At 51.6% G+C, this 14,963-nt stretch overlaps 1 protein-coding gene across 9 annotated transcripts in view; it reads right to left on the reverse strand.

The window, feature by feature from the left end:
* NCOR2 (nuclear receptor corepressor 2) overlaps positions 1–13,238 on the reverse strand; it is a 257,644-nt gene extending 244,406 nt beyond the window's left edge. For 5 of the 9 annotated variants that reach the window (XM_072880189.1, XM_072880191.1, XM_072880180.1 and 2 more), the window contains exon 1: positions 12,857–13,237. The gene's annotated coding sequence lies outside the window, so the exon portion shown is untranslated. Of the gene's footprint in view, positions 1–12,856 lie in introns of all 9 variants that reach the window. The other 4 variants (XM_072880181.1, XM_072880177.1, XM_072880178.1 and 1 more) reach the window with 1 other exon arrangement.
* Between the last annotated feature and the right edge of the window lie 1,725 nt (positions 13,239–14,963).

Raw genomic sequence — 14,963 nt, forward strand, 5'->3', positions numbered from 1 at the left:
CTACCCCATTCCCAGGCAAATGAACTGACGTGAACCTACACACTTAAATAGAGCTTGGCTCGTGTATTTATATAGATGCCAAATCCCAGGGATATCAATGACAATCTCTTCCCCAGTAAAACCTGATTACAGCACTGGACTCTCTAAAGCCCCCCTGCCATCTCCCACGTCACCCGGGACGTCACGGGGAGCGGCCGGCAAACCCCTCCAGGTGCCCAGTGCAGTGGGGGTTGCAATGCCAATGATTAAGCAGATCTTCAAAGGAAGAAAAACAAGAGTCCTAGTCAATGACTGACCAGCGTAATGGCTCAGGGTACTCATGTGCTCCTCACTCAGCACATTTGTTTGCTGGGCTGCCCAAGAGGTTTCGAAGGGTCAGACACGAGGTCATCAACTGCATGGTGATTTCAGCTTCGCTGAAAAATATAAAAAGCTGGAACCGCAAGCAAGGAAGGTCCCAGTACGTACAATTAAGGGTAAAAAGACATGAAAATGCAAATCATTTAAGTTCAAACACATTAGAGGCAGCATCAAAAGGGGAAAAAAAAAAAAGGATCTCATGATTTTTGAAGATCAGAGGTTTGCAATATTTAGTAATCCACCTAAAATTCTGATCAGCCTCAAGGACCAAGAGTGGGTGTGGAAAGCAAAACCTGGCTTTCAGGCTATTTTGAGAAGCACTCACAAGGTTTATCCCAGAAACTGCTTTCTGCCTACTCAGATTTCTCAACTGAACCGATCACATGGTGTTTAGATGGACTGCTGGGACACTTGAGAATAGCAGTGCTGCCTGCTGCTATCTGCCTGGCACAGGATGGTTTTTAACTGAGGCTGAACTCTTAAGTCCCTGCTGCAGTCTGCAGCTCCAATCAGTGAAATAATAATTAAACCTAGGAGAAACAGTGCAAAGTGGTGATGCCTTTAACTAGTACATTGAGATGAACAAACCCAAAGACATGCACGGAGATCTCCAGGATGTGCTGTTTTGCTTCAAGCCTGAGGATTTGACTGGATTTGAAACAGCAAAAGTCAAGGTGGCAGAGATCCTGCAGTGCAGTACAGAAACAGAAGAGATGCAGAAAAGTATTCACTTTCACCTCACTCAGCCTAAGGAGGAACTCAGAGCAAGTTTTTCCCATCTGAGTTTGGGACCTTCCTCCCCTAATTCCTGGGAATCTCAGGTGTGATAAAATGAGAGGGCAATGCAGAGCAAGCAAAGAGCCCGAGACATCAGTCCGGTTCAGAGCCATCCTCCTCAGCTCAGCCGGACCCGGGAAAGAAACCTGCTAGAGAAACCACCCTGAGAAAGTCAGCGCTGGCCACAGAGGCTGCTGGTGGATCAGACAACACAAGTTCTGCTCTGAAATCCGAGGGGAGAGACGCAGCCTGGAAACGACTCTCCATTAGGTTAATTAGTCAAGTTTGATGTATCCAAGTCGGTTACCATGGTCACAGGAACTGAAGAGTAATGCTTTACACAGATTTCCCTCTGTGGGACTGGGGATGGGAGAGCTGTGTCCAGCTCCTCCAGGCCCCCGGCAGGGTAGGGAGGAGGACCCCACCACCCAGGGACACAAAATGTCTGCCGAAACACCACCCCACCCCAGGCTGGGCTGCTTACAAATGCTTACTGGAAGAGCTCCTTGTCCGTAGATCATACGGCTGCTAAAAATAGCACCAGAGAGCAAGCAGGTTAATGACACATCAAGAAGATGCATTTGCAGGCGGAAATAAACAGAATGCACATGAGATCTGCCCCCCACCTGGCTTTTGTGTATTTGTTTTTGAGTGGGGGAAGAAACAAAAAGATGCTCTGTTTTCTCTTAAAAATTCAAAACCTGCCTGTCAAAGAAGTGACAGAAAGCTGTCCACCTCTCCAAACACCATGCCAAATACAGCTGAACCTTGTTTATCTATTCCGGTGCCTGGGAAAGACCACTTCGAGTTACAGCATTTCCCCAAACAAGCAAATAATTTAAGTGTCATTAACTACACTCTGCCCAATCATCATCAACATCACGTCAGTTACCAACACCACATCAGTCACTTACAACACTATGCTGCAACACATTCATCCCTGTACTAGAGCACACGAGTAAAAACTACTGCCACTTCTAGAAGAGCAGCAGATTTAGAAAAGAAGTGGGAAAGAAATAGCAATTTGCAATTCAGTAAAGCTCCTGTAGAAAAGCAGTTTTAAACTCCCTTGGGAAAAGGACCCTCCCCTCTCTCATTTTCTGTTCATCAAGTGCCTAACTGAGCCACAAGTGATGCTTGCAGAAGCTGCCACAGAGCACGGCATCTGACTAACTCTCCTCTTCATCAGCTCTCCCCTGGATATGCAGGGCTGGAGGCACAAAAACACAGACTACTTGAGTCTCCCAGGGAGCACAAGCATGATTCAAGGAACAAAGGTAACGCAGCTAACACAAAGCAGTAACGGGCACACGGAGGGCGATGCAAAAAGCCCAAACCCTGCCACGGAGGAGCACTCCCAGCCATGTTTCTGAACCAGGCAGTCAATTTCCAGCCCACGGAAAAGGAGCAAATGCCACAGACCTTCCCAGCTGCCCCAACCATGGCAGGAAAGGACCTAACTTCCACCAATACTGCCTGAGCACGACTCCAGGCTGAAATCACTGCTGCTGTGGGAATGCAAATAAAACCCTACATGAGGGTCTGTATCGCCTGTTGCTAAATTGGTTTATCCCCTGCTAAAGGGAGACACATCAGAGATAAGCACTTGTCTGCACAGAAGTTTGAGAGAAAAATCTCCCAGTTAGAGGAGAATTTCGGGACTGTGGGTTTACTCCCGCAAAAGACAGAGGCTTGAAATGTAACCAGGCTGTGTAAATTACAGCCACTACCCCCTGATTTCAGGCTGGCTGTCCCTGCTCCCCGTCCCTCCTTGCAGCACCCATACTACCCCCAAAGCAGTGCCAACTCAACCAAAAGCATGGCCGCTTGGTGAAGACATTCATTCAACTACGCAGGTCAAATACAACAGGAGGGAGAAGCACTGGGATAGGAACATAGTGAAGGACAGAGAGGTGGAGACTCCTTTACCCAGCACTACATCCAAAGCCCCCATATCCCAAAAACCCAGCCTAAAAGAAGGCAGCTTAGATGCTGTGAAAAAGGCAGAAGAAATCACCCTTGTTTGAGACGGCCCCAAACCCATTAAGAGATACAATTCAGCTCCACCTTTCTTAGCAGGTTAATGTTAAGCTGCTACTTCTTTTTTTTCCCTTCTTCTGCAGATGCCTTAATTGGTTGCTTAATACAGATTTCACCGTTAGGCTTATCGCAACACTGGGAGCTGGCCGTGTGACGAGAGTGCAGAACACAGAGAAGACCCATTTGTCTCTGTAACTAATTGTTCTGCCTCCTCAGCATGCACACTAAATTGACTTGGCAAGACTGCAAGGTGAAGCTACTGTATTTATTTAGACATTTCTTCTGCTGGTTGAGAGGCTTCATAAAGCAGACTGCAAATGGCCAAGACATCACAGGCACCTTATCAAGTTTATGCAAAACTGGAATGAGTGAAGAAAGATCAGGCCCCAGGTTAGCAGCATTCCTGGCCACGTCCTTTACAGTAGGTATTTTAGCCTCAGTTACCTAAGAATTAATTGGAAAAATACTCAGGAAGTTAATAAAGGTAAGTGTGAACACTCACTTTTTTCTGGCTACAGCCTTCTTTACCCTAGGGATCAGCCGCCGTAAAGTAAAAAAAGTGTGTGTAGACTGCCTGATCAAAACGCAGGGGAGCGTCTGCGTTAGCCAAACACGTCCAGCGCTTCAAGCAGCAACCAGGTAACTCAAGGCTGAAGAGTCGTGCACAGACACGTTCTTCCTGGAACAGCCCCACGCCTGCAGCCAGGGGTCTGACTCTGCACCCATCTTCCAGCTCAGCCAAAGGTTCAAGGTGTTTCCGCATAAAACAAGGAACTAGAGCAAGACAAACACAATAATACATTGTGTGGGGAATAAAACCTCCTGCCGAGAAGAAATCCACAGACCTTCAAAAAGCACAACTAACAAAAAGAAAAAAAAAAGAGCCACAGATAGAGCTTAAAGTTCTTGTCTCACTGAAATGGACAGCAAAACTCACACGGCTTTTGGCAAGGGGAAGCAGGAGCAACCAGGGAGCTTGCACGCTTGCGTCTGTCTCTGCAGCACGACTCCTCCACCTCTGGGCAAACCAAACTCCCCGTTTCTCAGCTTTCACCTGCTTTTGGCAGGGTTTAAGGACATTCACAGAAGTGCTCTAGATTTCATGAGCACCAGTCTCAGTGGAGAAGGTGCAAACCTTAGCTTTCTACAGAGAGAGAGTCAGAACAAAAACACAACCCTTAAGGTATGCACAGACATCTCTCTCTACTTTTGTTTCATAATGCTGGAGAAAACCCCAAATCCTGCAGCGTTTCTCAGTCCATCACCACACAGCCCTCAGGAACGCTGCTGGCAGCTGGCTGGCTTCTGGACCAAAACCACAGCAGCTCTTTACATGCATCTCTAATCATGGCATCTTAAGACACGTAGACATCAAAAAATCAAAAAGCACAACAAAAATTTTTAGCAGCTACCCTGTCAAGACAGCAAAGCAAAGCCAAGACTAAAATCTACAAGGGGGGGGGAGGGGAAGAGAGAGAGGCAGAAGAAAAAAGGGCTGGCTGACACCTCCTATACATGCTGTCAGCAGGATCATTTGCTCCAAAAATAAAGATGCTCAACTGATGACATGACAACTGCTTCACGGTCCCAACACCGGAGTTGTGTAAAAACCTCTGAACATCCATTGCCTTGCAGCTCAGTAAAACGCAACCACTTGTACTCACTCAGAGCAAGCAACAGACACTGTATGCTGCTCCCCAGTAGGATTTTCAGCTCTTCACATCCACTCAAGCATCCACTCGGGCTGCAGAGAGGCCTTTCACCCCTCCACCAGTCACGCTCAGCAGCTCCAGCCACAAGCCCGCAGCTGAGCCAGCTGCCCAGGTGCCTGCGCCACATCATGCAAAAACATCTCAAGAGCAGCTCAGGATCCCAAACAACTCTGCAGAGCAGGGCAGAAAGGCAGCGCTACTGGCCCCAGGCCCCCGCACACAGCCAGCGGCAACCAGCCTCCTGCACGGCCTGGATGTGCTCAGGCTGCCTCATCAGCACCTCCCAAATAAGTGACATTTATTTAAAACTAGAAAGCCTTAAAAAAGAATACTGAAGGCTTTTTCCACTGACAGTTCAGAGAGTTTTCCCAAAACACTGGATACACAGATTCCTGTAATGCAGACTTTGCTGCATTTTATTTCTTTGACAGTTTTTAATCACCTCTTGTCTAGCATTTGGAAATTATTATTCACACACACACAACAGGAACAAGGCTGCAGGGAAACATGAATTTCACCAGCCTGCCTGGTTTTGTCTGTGGACACCACCTCACATATTACCAAATCAAAACAAGCCAGCCAACTTCAGCGTGAGGGGGGAAATGAAAGGGCAGACCAGTGACCTAGAAATGAAGCTGAGACTTTGGCATGAGCTTGAAACTCTGCAGCAAAGACAAAAAAAAAAAGCTGTAACTGCTTTCAAGGTGGAGCTTGAAAAGTTTATTCATGGAATTACATGCAGAAAAACAAGGGCTTGATCAAGAAAGTCTTTCCAACAGGAAAAAGTCATCTCCTTCGCCAAACAGAAGAAACTCTTGTGCCAGAGAAGAGGGGACACAGTTATTTAAGGTCCCGATGCAAGAAAAACACCCCCAGGCAAATGACTGGAGAAACTTGCCGAGCGCACAGCTCTGATACCAAACACCACCGCTCTGTTACACATCCAAGATTTACATACCACATGATATCATGAATTGCATGACGGTTACAGCAAGGGCTTGACGAGTCAGTAGACGAAGCTTTAGGGCTTCAAGCAGTGGATCAAGAACGCTGCAGTCACACGCCTCAGCGCTGATCCAACGCAAACTCACCCTGCCAGGTGTAATTGATTCAAGGAGGGTGTTAACAAGTTACCTTTGTTCCAGCAAGTTCCAGGCATGATCAGGTAACATCCACACCACCAGCATAAAACTGACACTGGCTCTGCATCGCCTTCCAGAAAGGTTGACAGGAGAGGCTGTCACACGCCAACGTCCAGCCTGGACTGTGTGTGTACCACCGGGTAATCCAGTGTAAATCACTGGGGGCTCGCAGCCTTCACAAAACCAGCTCCTTGCAACATCAGGCCAAAGAGATCACACGGGCTCGGCAGTAAACACTTATGCAGAGCTGCAAAGTGCTTCTGCTATATGAGCCAGGTGCTGCCACTGATAAACCATGTGCTAACCAGTGTTTCTGCAGCACTGGGAGGTACGTGTTCGAGAAGTTTGCAGAGGCCAAAAACTGAGCTATTTACGAAGTGATCAAGTAGCACACAGCTGAGACCTAGTCCTATAAAAATGTAGCCGTTGGAGTCATTTTATAAGGTTTTAAAATATTTTCAGAAGAAAGCCAACTTTCCATTGTTTGCCACAGCTTGTTAGAAGCCCACGCATCCTGCAGCATAGACGAAAGACACCCTCCACCCTCTCCAGCCAGCACTGCACAGCTGGAGGTACAGGCAGATTTTCAGAAAGCTGAGCTTTGCCTGCCACCCTACTCACCTATTCAGTCTCCCACCGCATCCCACTGAAACCCAAGCCCAGGGTTCAGTCCTTCACCATAGTGTGCCACAATAATCAGGCCCCAGCTCCTTACACAACCACCTAAGCCTCCAGACCTTTCAATTACACACTCCTCGAGGAGGATGGAACCTGCCCACCTAGGAGACAGCGAGTCCTCAGGGACTGATCACAGATGATGGGATGATCCGCACCAGGAACCTTCCCAAATCCTGTCATCATCCACCCACAGGCTGACACATTTCTTTCCTTCTGCCTTCTTTAACCTACAGACACAGAAGAGTGCAATACAAACCACTCTCTTGCCCTAACATGCACAGGACAAACCTTAACCATGTGGCTTAGGAACCTGATGAGAAGCATTCAGGTACCAGCACAGAGGACCAGCCCAGAGCCTGCAGAAAACGGGGTTTAGAAGACATAAAGGTCCCCAAAACTACATGACAGATGGCCACGCCACTGGAGTATTTCTTCAATTTACAGCCAGTTCCCTGCATGGGCAGGGAGAAGCAGGCCCAGACTGCTCACCCGGACAGTAAGGGTTAACTTCCCACGTATTAACTTCCCACGTATTTGGGCCGAAACTGCATTTCTGGGCACCACCACTCTGTCCAGTGGTACGTCAGGGAAACAATGCTAAATAAAGATTACACCAAGTGGTATTATGTAAATAATTCTCTTCCACAATGAAAGGATAAACCTAGACTGCTTGGTTAGTTATTAACCCGGGAGCCAATGCTGCAGAGAGGAAATCCTGCCGGCTCTCCCTCCCTCGACACACGCACGGCCGGGAGAGCCGCAGCCAGGGCTGCAGCTACCAAAGACAATACCCGCACCATGCCCTGCCTCCCCGGGCACTGGCACTCTCCCTCGGACCACTTCCCACAGGAGGAAACCATTTGGGCCACGCCACATTGTCTCCTCCCTGGGCAGCCCCGCTCCTCCTGGCCCCAGCTGAAGCTGGACTCTGCCCCCTTCCTCCTCCCACCACCGGTCCAGGACAAGGAGGGCTCCCTGCCCTTTGATGGGAACACGCTCCTGACCACATTCCTTCTCTTGAAGACCTTCCCTTCCCGTCGCAGGCTGAGCCCGCTGGAGTCTGCCTTTGCCTGCACATCTCCTCCCGCCCAGAATAACTTACTCGACCTTTCTGCCTCCACCTCCCCCTGCAACCTTCCTCCCGGCTTGGCCTCACGTCCGAATGCTTTATGTTTGTCATACGATTTTAAATCTGTCAGCAATTCATCCATCTGCCGCCTCCTGGGTTTTTAACGCCGCAAACCGTTCTGGGATACAGCCTTGCATAAAGCTCTTGGTGGAAAATTAAGCTGCACCTCGTTCAGAAACCGAACCGCCTTTGAGATCATTTCTTTCCAAGGTGCTGGGCTGTTTCAAAGACTGGCTTCTTCCCTACAGCTAGCAGAAAAGCCATGATGCTATCTGGTCTAAAATAAACATTATGGGAGCGGCGATAAGGGGAAATATTTCAGCTGACTAAGAGTAATGTGGGTTCAAATCCAAGCGTAAGCTGATATTGCTTGTAATTTGTTCCCAAGCCAAAAACACAGACTGGGAGTGAAAAAATGGAAGGCATTAAACAACAAGCAGCGTACTCAGCGACTCTGGAAAACTTCAGCATTTCCATTTATGTTATTATTTTTTTAAATAACCTTCAGTTTCACGGATCATAAAGTTAATTTGGAGTTAACTTCCCTTCTCTGTAACTAGACAAAGCTGCTATCCTTTACATTCGTTAATGTTTGTTCAGTGCTCCGCAGCTATAAAGCGCTTGAGAGCACTAACCATTATCAGCATCCTCCGTGCCACCCAGCAGGCACACAGGCACATAACCATGCCGATTGCTTTGCTCTCCCTGCATCCCCCCCGTGCCCCAGCTCTCCTCCAGCCGTAGCACTGTGGTAGCAATCACAGCCATGGCCATCTAGCTCTGTCTTTACTGCCTTTCCTCCAGCGGCAGCACCGGTCATCTCTCCCCTGCAGGCAGGGCTCCTCTCCGGACATCTCCAAGTCAAGTTCGGACCAGCAGCCCAGCACACGCTGTTAACAGCGGGGTCCTCAGCAATCAGCGCCTCTTCTTGCCTGCCCAGCCACAACCATGTCCCATCTCTGGTCTTCCCACCAGGAAGATGGCAGGGGTAGCAGCACCGCACGAGCACTGTCTGCTCACCAGAAACACCCCCTCCTCAGGCACTCTCCTCGCCTTTTATAAGGGACAGCCCACACCCCAGAGAGCCTCCAGTTGCCAGAGGCAGGTTGGCAGGAAAGAAGAACTGGTGGCCTCAAGAAGGGAAGTGACAAGTGGGGTGGGCAGCAGGACTGGGGGTGCAACCCAGATTTCCCAATTCCCAGTACAGTCCCACTGCTGCCTCGTGCGCGGGTCAGGGTTCACTTCCCAAAACTGCCAAATCACTCATTTCCTTCTGCTCTTCTGTCCTCCTCCCCTTCCTACCAGATCCCTCCCTCACTCTGACCATGCTCTTGCGGGCATTTTCATGCCCTTTGCTCTGGAGCTCCAGCTCCCCTCTTCAATCCTTTTTTAGGAAGCATCTCTGCTCTAGCCATGTTCATTAAGTGATGCGCATCTCCATTTTCTGCTGTGATGCAAAGATCTATCCCTTCGACATTACGGGGCAAATCTGAGACCCTGACACCTGCGTGCCAGCAAAAGCCCAGCCATAAATAGCAATTCTCCACCACTTCCCTATGTCAATACACAGCAAGGGCCCTTCAAAGCCATGTAAAAGCCTATGCCACAGCATCCTAGATGAGAATCTGTGACCTCACGGTGCCCAAATCCTTAAGCAGCTGCAAAAGCCTCAGTCACTAATCATGGAGGCGACTGGGTGCTGCTACACACCTCATTTCTAGCGCCATTAGAGCTGACCCTGCTCTCCGCTGAAATCTCTCAGTGAAGACTAAAGCGAGCCACAGTTCGCACAAACGCAGCTGCACAAAGAAAATGGGCCTTTTAAGAACACATTGGCCTGGATTTCCATCCTGAAGTACCCCTGCATCAAGAACCCCCTGCATTTGGGGGATCGCTGCTCACAGGCACAAAACCCAGGAGGGAACCAGCACCTTGCCACTGGGGGCAATGAGCCCTCACGCTGAACGGGCAAAGCACTCATGGGGAAAGGGATTCCTCTTCACCAGCTCTCCAGTAGACTCGCTCCGACACACTGAACTTCACGTAACCCCCCCGGCCTCAATTTTCAGACATGTCTAGTGATCTGGTCAGAATGAGACACCAGGTCAGGGATGGGTAGTACTGCACCCCAAACACAGGCCCTCTCAAACCCATGCCCCTTCGCAACTGCTCAGATCAGCCACCCAAACCCCACTTCTGAAAATTTACCAATTTAATCCTCCTTTCCTACCTACTCATCTAGAAACTGGGGAGATCGTAACTTTCCTCCTCTGCAAAGAGCTGTGAAGATGACAATATCTCAAACACGTAAATTACGGTTGATTTCAAGCGGGTTTCTCCCATGATGACCTGACCACAAACAGGACCGTATTTCAGCAGAGGCCACTAACAACCAGAACCAGCAGTGGGAGGAACACCAGGAGCCATCAAGCCATCAAATACTTTACAGCCATGTCAGGAAAGATGAAGACGTCTCCTATGACCCAATTCCAGCCAGCGCAGTCCAGAGCTGCCGTGGAGATGAGACGGGTAGCTCTCAACACGTGTAGCTATCAGCGCAGCTGCATGCACGCCTTCATCGCCAATCATAACAAAACTGCCTTTACCAGACTGGATCTCCTAATTACAAGACGTGAACACAGTCTGAACCAAACCCTCTTTGGATTTAGCGCAGGATTGCTCCAGGGACTGGTACAACCTCCACTCGAGGCAACTTGGCTCAAATCCAGCCACAGCCATTAGCAAGTGAAAGGCATTGCCAAGCAGCAGCTGTTTGGTGGCTTACGTGAAACAAGTTTATGGTTTCAGTCCAGATCCCGTTGCGAAAAAATGCCAGTCACCTCCCTGGCGCTCTAAAGGTGTGAAGCCAGAAGCATCCACCCACTTCTCCAGCGCTGGAAATGCTGGCGTAGGAGGCGTTCTCATACGGGCCCGGTACCAGCTCTGCAGAGCCGGCCCTGACCTCTGCAGGGTTTTCAGAACCAGGTATGTTTTGCAACTTGGCAGAAACACACAGCTAAATAACAGAAACCGCCACCCACATGAAGCCAGAAGAACAAAGTACCAGTGTTTTCCTGCCCCAGACATGTGCGTGCCCCATCTCCTCTCTCGCACCAAAAATAGCTTCTACTTTTTCCCTTCTGGCAACAACAAACTGGGGTTTGAGTGCATTTGCTTTCAATAAACTAAACGCATTTTGCAAGAGTCTCTCTCATATTGAAACTTACTCAATTGAAGTTATAAAATATTATCACACACAGAACTTCCCTTCCCTCCCATGGCATCTTGGGACTGAGCCCCAAAACACATTGCGAGCCTTGCTTACCGTATTCCCCACCCAAGGCATGGCTTCTGTGCAGAGCCGGGCAGACACAGGCACATGGGAGGCTCAGCTAAGTCCCAAAGTCACCCAACGAGTCAGCAGTGAAATTCAGAGAATTAAGTACAACTTCACTAAAGCCCTCCAGGAGTTTTGTCACCGCTTTCAGAAGAGATGGAAATACTCACCCAGTTGTCCCGACTCACATTCCTTCCCTTTATGAATTAGTAGTAGTACCAAACCTTTATCTGTAAAACACACGGCAAACTAGAACTCAACCTTGCTGATAAAAACCCTACAATAAATGGAAAAACTCTCAGCCCACATGGCCAAGGAATACCAGCGGAACAACATCACATCCACCGAAGTCAGATTAAAAATACTGGATTCAGCAAAACCCTGCTGTTTTCAGGCATTCAGAGCACCAACCTTTGCTTTGTGCGAATACTGAAGGAGAGGCTGCAGAAAGAGTTCAAACCATAAACGCCTGTGAACCGAAAGGGTGGCGTTAGGAAATACCCACTGCACAGATCACCTCCAGCAGCACCGTCCTCTCGGGCAAATTCTTGAGCTGACCCAAAACACAAAGTTCACGGAGCAGACCCAGCCTCCGGCGCAGGCAGAAGCGCCTGCAGGCATGCTGCGCTGCACAGGCAGGGACATCCACCGGGTTCAAAGCGGTGGAAAGAGGGATGGGTTTATTGGGTCAACACAGCCCCTTGCCCCAGGCAGCGTGAGCCCCAGGAGGGCCAGAGCCGTGTAGGTTTTGCTGCTTCAGTGGCTTTGGCAGCAGCCCACATGGCAGGCAGCTGTCTGCACCCACTGCAGCCTGCTCTTTGTGCATTGTCAGGGCAAGGGAGCAGGAGGAAGGGACGAGGGAGAAGAGGGAACAGGAAATTATAAGAATCGACAGAAAAAAGCAATCACTCCAGAGACTGCAGCTGGGCTTTAGAGAAACGTACACTTGTTGCCTGCAGACACCGGCCCTGTTTACCCACCATAAATATTTACACATCAGCCACCAAACGCCACATCGCCAGATAAGTGAGCTCTGTAGTTCTCGTCGCCGCTGGCCGTGCCCAGAACCCCGGCCCTCTCGCCAACACACAAATGTCACATTTCTGGGGCACCAGGGAGAGCCTCGGCCAGGGCTGGATTTCCCACTCGGCGCTGACCGACGCCTCGGATGCAGATTTATTTCTCCGGGCTCTCGTGTCAGCGTGAAACCACCGGCTTCAGATACGTATGTGGGGCAAGAGCCGAAAAATGAAGCAGAATAAAAAAATAAAGCAGAATTGAAAGAAGAAGGGGGAAAAAAAGGAGGGGGGTAAAAAGAGGCCCTTGGGGTGCCCCTCACCCCACAGACGGCTGTCCCCGCTAGTTTGCAAAGCGCGGGGCTTCCCCCGAGCACCCCCAAACCCCGCAGCTCCCTGGGCAGCGCTTTCCCTTGAGGGTAAAGCAAGGAAAACCAACCAAAAAAAAAAAAAAAAGAAAGTTTCTCCCCAGCGAGCAGCTCCCGCGGCACATTTTCATTTTTACGTAACGGCGGCCGCCCGCAGCCCTACCTGGCGGGGAGCGGCCTCGCACGGCCCGGCCCGGCCCCCGCCCCGAGCGGGCTGGTCGCAGCCTGACAGCGGGGGTCCCCGCGGCCCCGGGCCCGCTCCGGGCAGCGCCACGCCCGGGGCAGCCCCCGCCTTACCTAATCCCGCCGGCAGCTGCCGCCCCCCATCGCCGCCGCCGCCGCCGCTCCCTCCTCTCCTCTCCTCGCCTCTCCTCTCCTCGCCTCCCGCCTCAGCGGCCGGCGGGGCAGCGCTCGGCGCGGGGGCCCAGCCCCGCCATCTGCGCCGTGTTTATAAATCCAGAGCCATGGGGCTGCTCCCCCGCAAGCCTCGCCGTTCGTCCGTCCGTCCGTCAGGCGGTTTGGCGGTGGGTCGGTGGGTCCGTCCGTCCGTCCGTCCGTCCGCGCGTCCGCGGGGCCGGGCCGGACCGCCCCTCCGCCGCAGCACTGGCCCAGCAGCGCCCTGCCCTGCCCTGCCCTGCCCTGCCCTGCCCTGCCTCGGCGCGGCGCGGCGGGAGGCGGCGGGAGGCGGCGGCGGTCCCTCAGGCCGCCCCACAGCCGCCCCGGCGGCCGGGCGGGGCGGGGCGGGGCGGGGCCGCGCCGCCCGCGCGCCTTAAAGGGGCCGCGCCCGCCGCCTGCAGCGCCGAGCACCCGGCGTGTGGGCAAGGAGGGGGCGGATGGATGGATGGATGGATGGATGGATGGATGGATGGATGGATGGATGGATGGATGGATGGATGGATCCCGGCAGGTCTCCGCTGCTTGTCACCAGCTGCACCACTGCCACCAGTTATATCGGTGCCACTGGCTGTACTGGTGCCACCGGTTATATCGGTGCCACTGGCTACACTGGTGCCACCAGCTATGTCGGTGTTCCCAGCTTTACTGGTGCCCCTGGCTGTATTAATGCCATTGGGTGTAATTAATAATAGTTTTGGTGAAAATCTGGGATTCTCGGCCACGCCACGGGCTGGCCCAGCAAAAGCCACCCCGGTGCTTCTTCAGACACCAGGGCTTTGGGGAGGGTGTTGGAGGTGTTTCTTGACAGCTACCACCCAGCAAAGTTTCAGCCCATGGGAAGTTGGTGCCTGGGTCTGTCCCGCAGCGCCAGAGTGGGGAACCCTCGGTTTTCCCCCGGAGGAAGGCGGGGGTCTCCAGGAGAAGACGCCGTGCTGTGCGTTCCCAGCCCCGGCTTGGGGTCTGCACTGCCATCCCGGCCGCATCAAAAACCTTCCCCGCGGGGTGATTTTTGCAGGGAAATCTGAACAGTTTAACAAGTGAACGTCAGCAGGAACCAGGTGCTGAGGCAGCCCAAGTCGCTCCCATGCCTTTCCCATCTTCCAGTTTCACAGCCCAGCTTCTGCTTTTTACTAGTGTCCCGCTTTTTCGTAATTTTTCTTCCCCTCCATCCTCCCAGGGGGGATAAGGAAGGTCAGGCCCCCTCATCCACCACCATTTCTGCTCTGCCGCTGGGTGCCCCTGCCAGGGCGAATCCACCGCCCTTCCCTGCCACGGGTGATGCATGACCCCAAAAGCTGGAAAAGCATCTTGCAAACTTCCGCTGTTCCCTCCCCGCTCCAGCAGGCAGCAGGCAATGTGGGCAGAGGTGGGCACGCACGGGTTCCCTGCCACTCTGCTCCCTGCAGTTTATTTCTCTTTTGCCGCATCTCCACGAGTGGCATTTTCCCGGGGAGCAGGACAGCGGGGCAGGCAGCTCACCGCATTCCTTGCCCCAATACGGCTGCACCGCCACGGGGCAGAGGGACTTCCCCAGGCCTGGACCCAGTCTCCTTAAGTCACCCGACTCAATATGTAAGCACAGATGCATGCCTCGGTGTGAGCATAAACGTGAGCGTAAACATCAGGAGCATGAGTCAAATTGCCTCGAAAGAGCCTGATATGCCGAGAAAAGCAGGAAAAGTTGCCGTCCCGTGCCCGCGGCAGCTGGGTGTCCAGCGATTTTGGGCAGTACCTGCCATGCGGTTCAAGTCCTTGTTTGTAAGTGCTCGTCTCACAGGCTGAGCATCTTGTGAAGCAAAGCAGCAGACCAAATCTTCCCCTCGAAGATGCGATCATCTTGGAAGATAAAGGACCGAATTTATCTGTGTTGCATTGTGGGGTGCCTCTGCTCCAGCCATTTAGCATTTCTTGAGCTGGAGCTTCTTTTTTTTTTACATCTGTGATGTTTCACTTAATGAATGGAAGGCAAGTCCCGTACCATGGCAAAAAGACTCAAGACATTAATTTT

Source organism: Ciconia boyciana, chromosome 15 (assembly GCF_034638445.1).
Source record: "Ciconia boyciana chromosome 15, ASM3463844v1, whole genome shotgun sequence".
In the NCBI taxonomy this organism is placed as follows: domain Eukaryota; kingdom Metazoa; phylum Chordata; class Aves; order Ciconiiformes; family Ciconiidae; genus Ciconia; species Ciconia boyciana.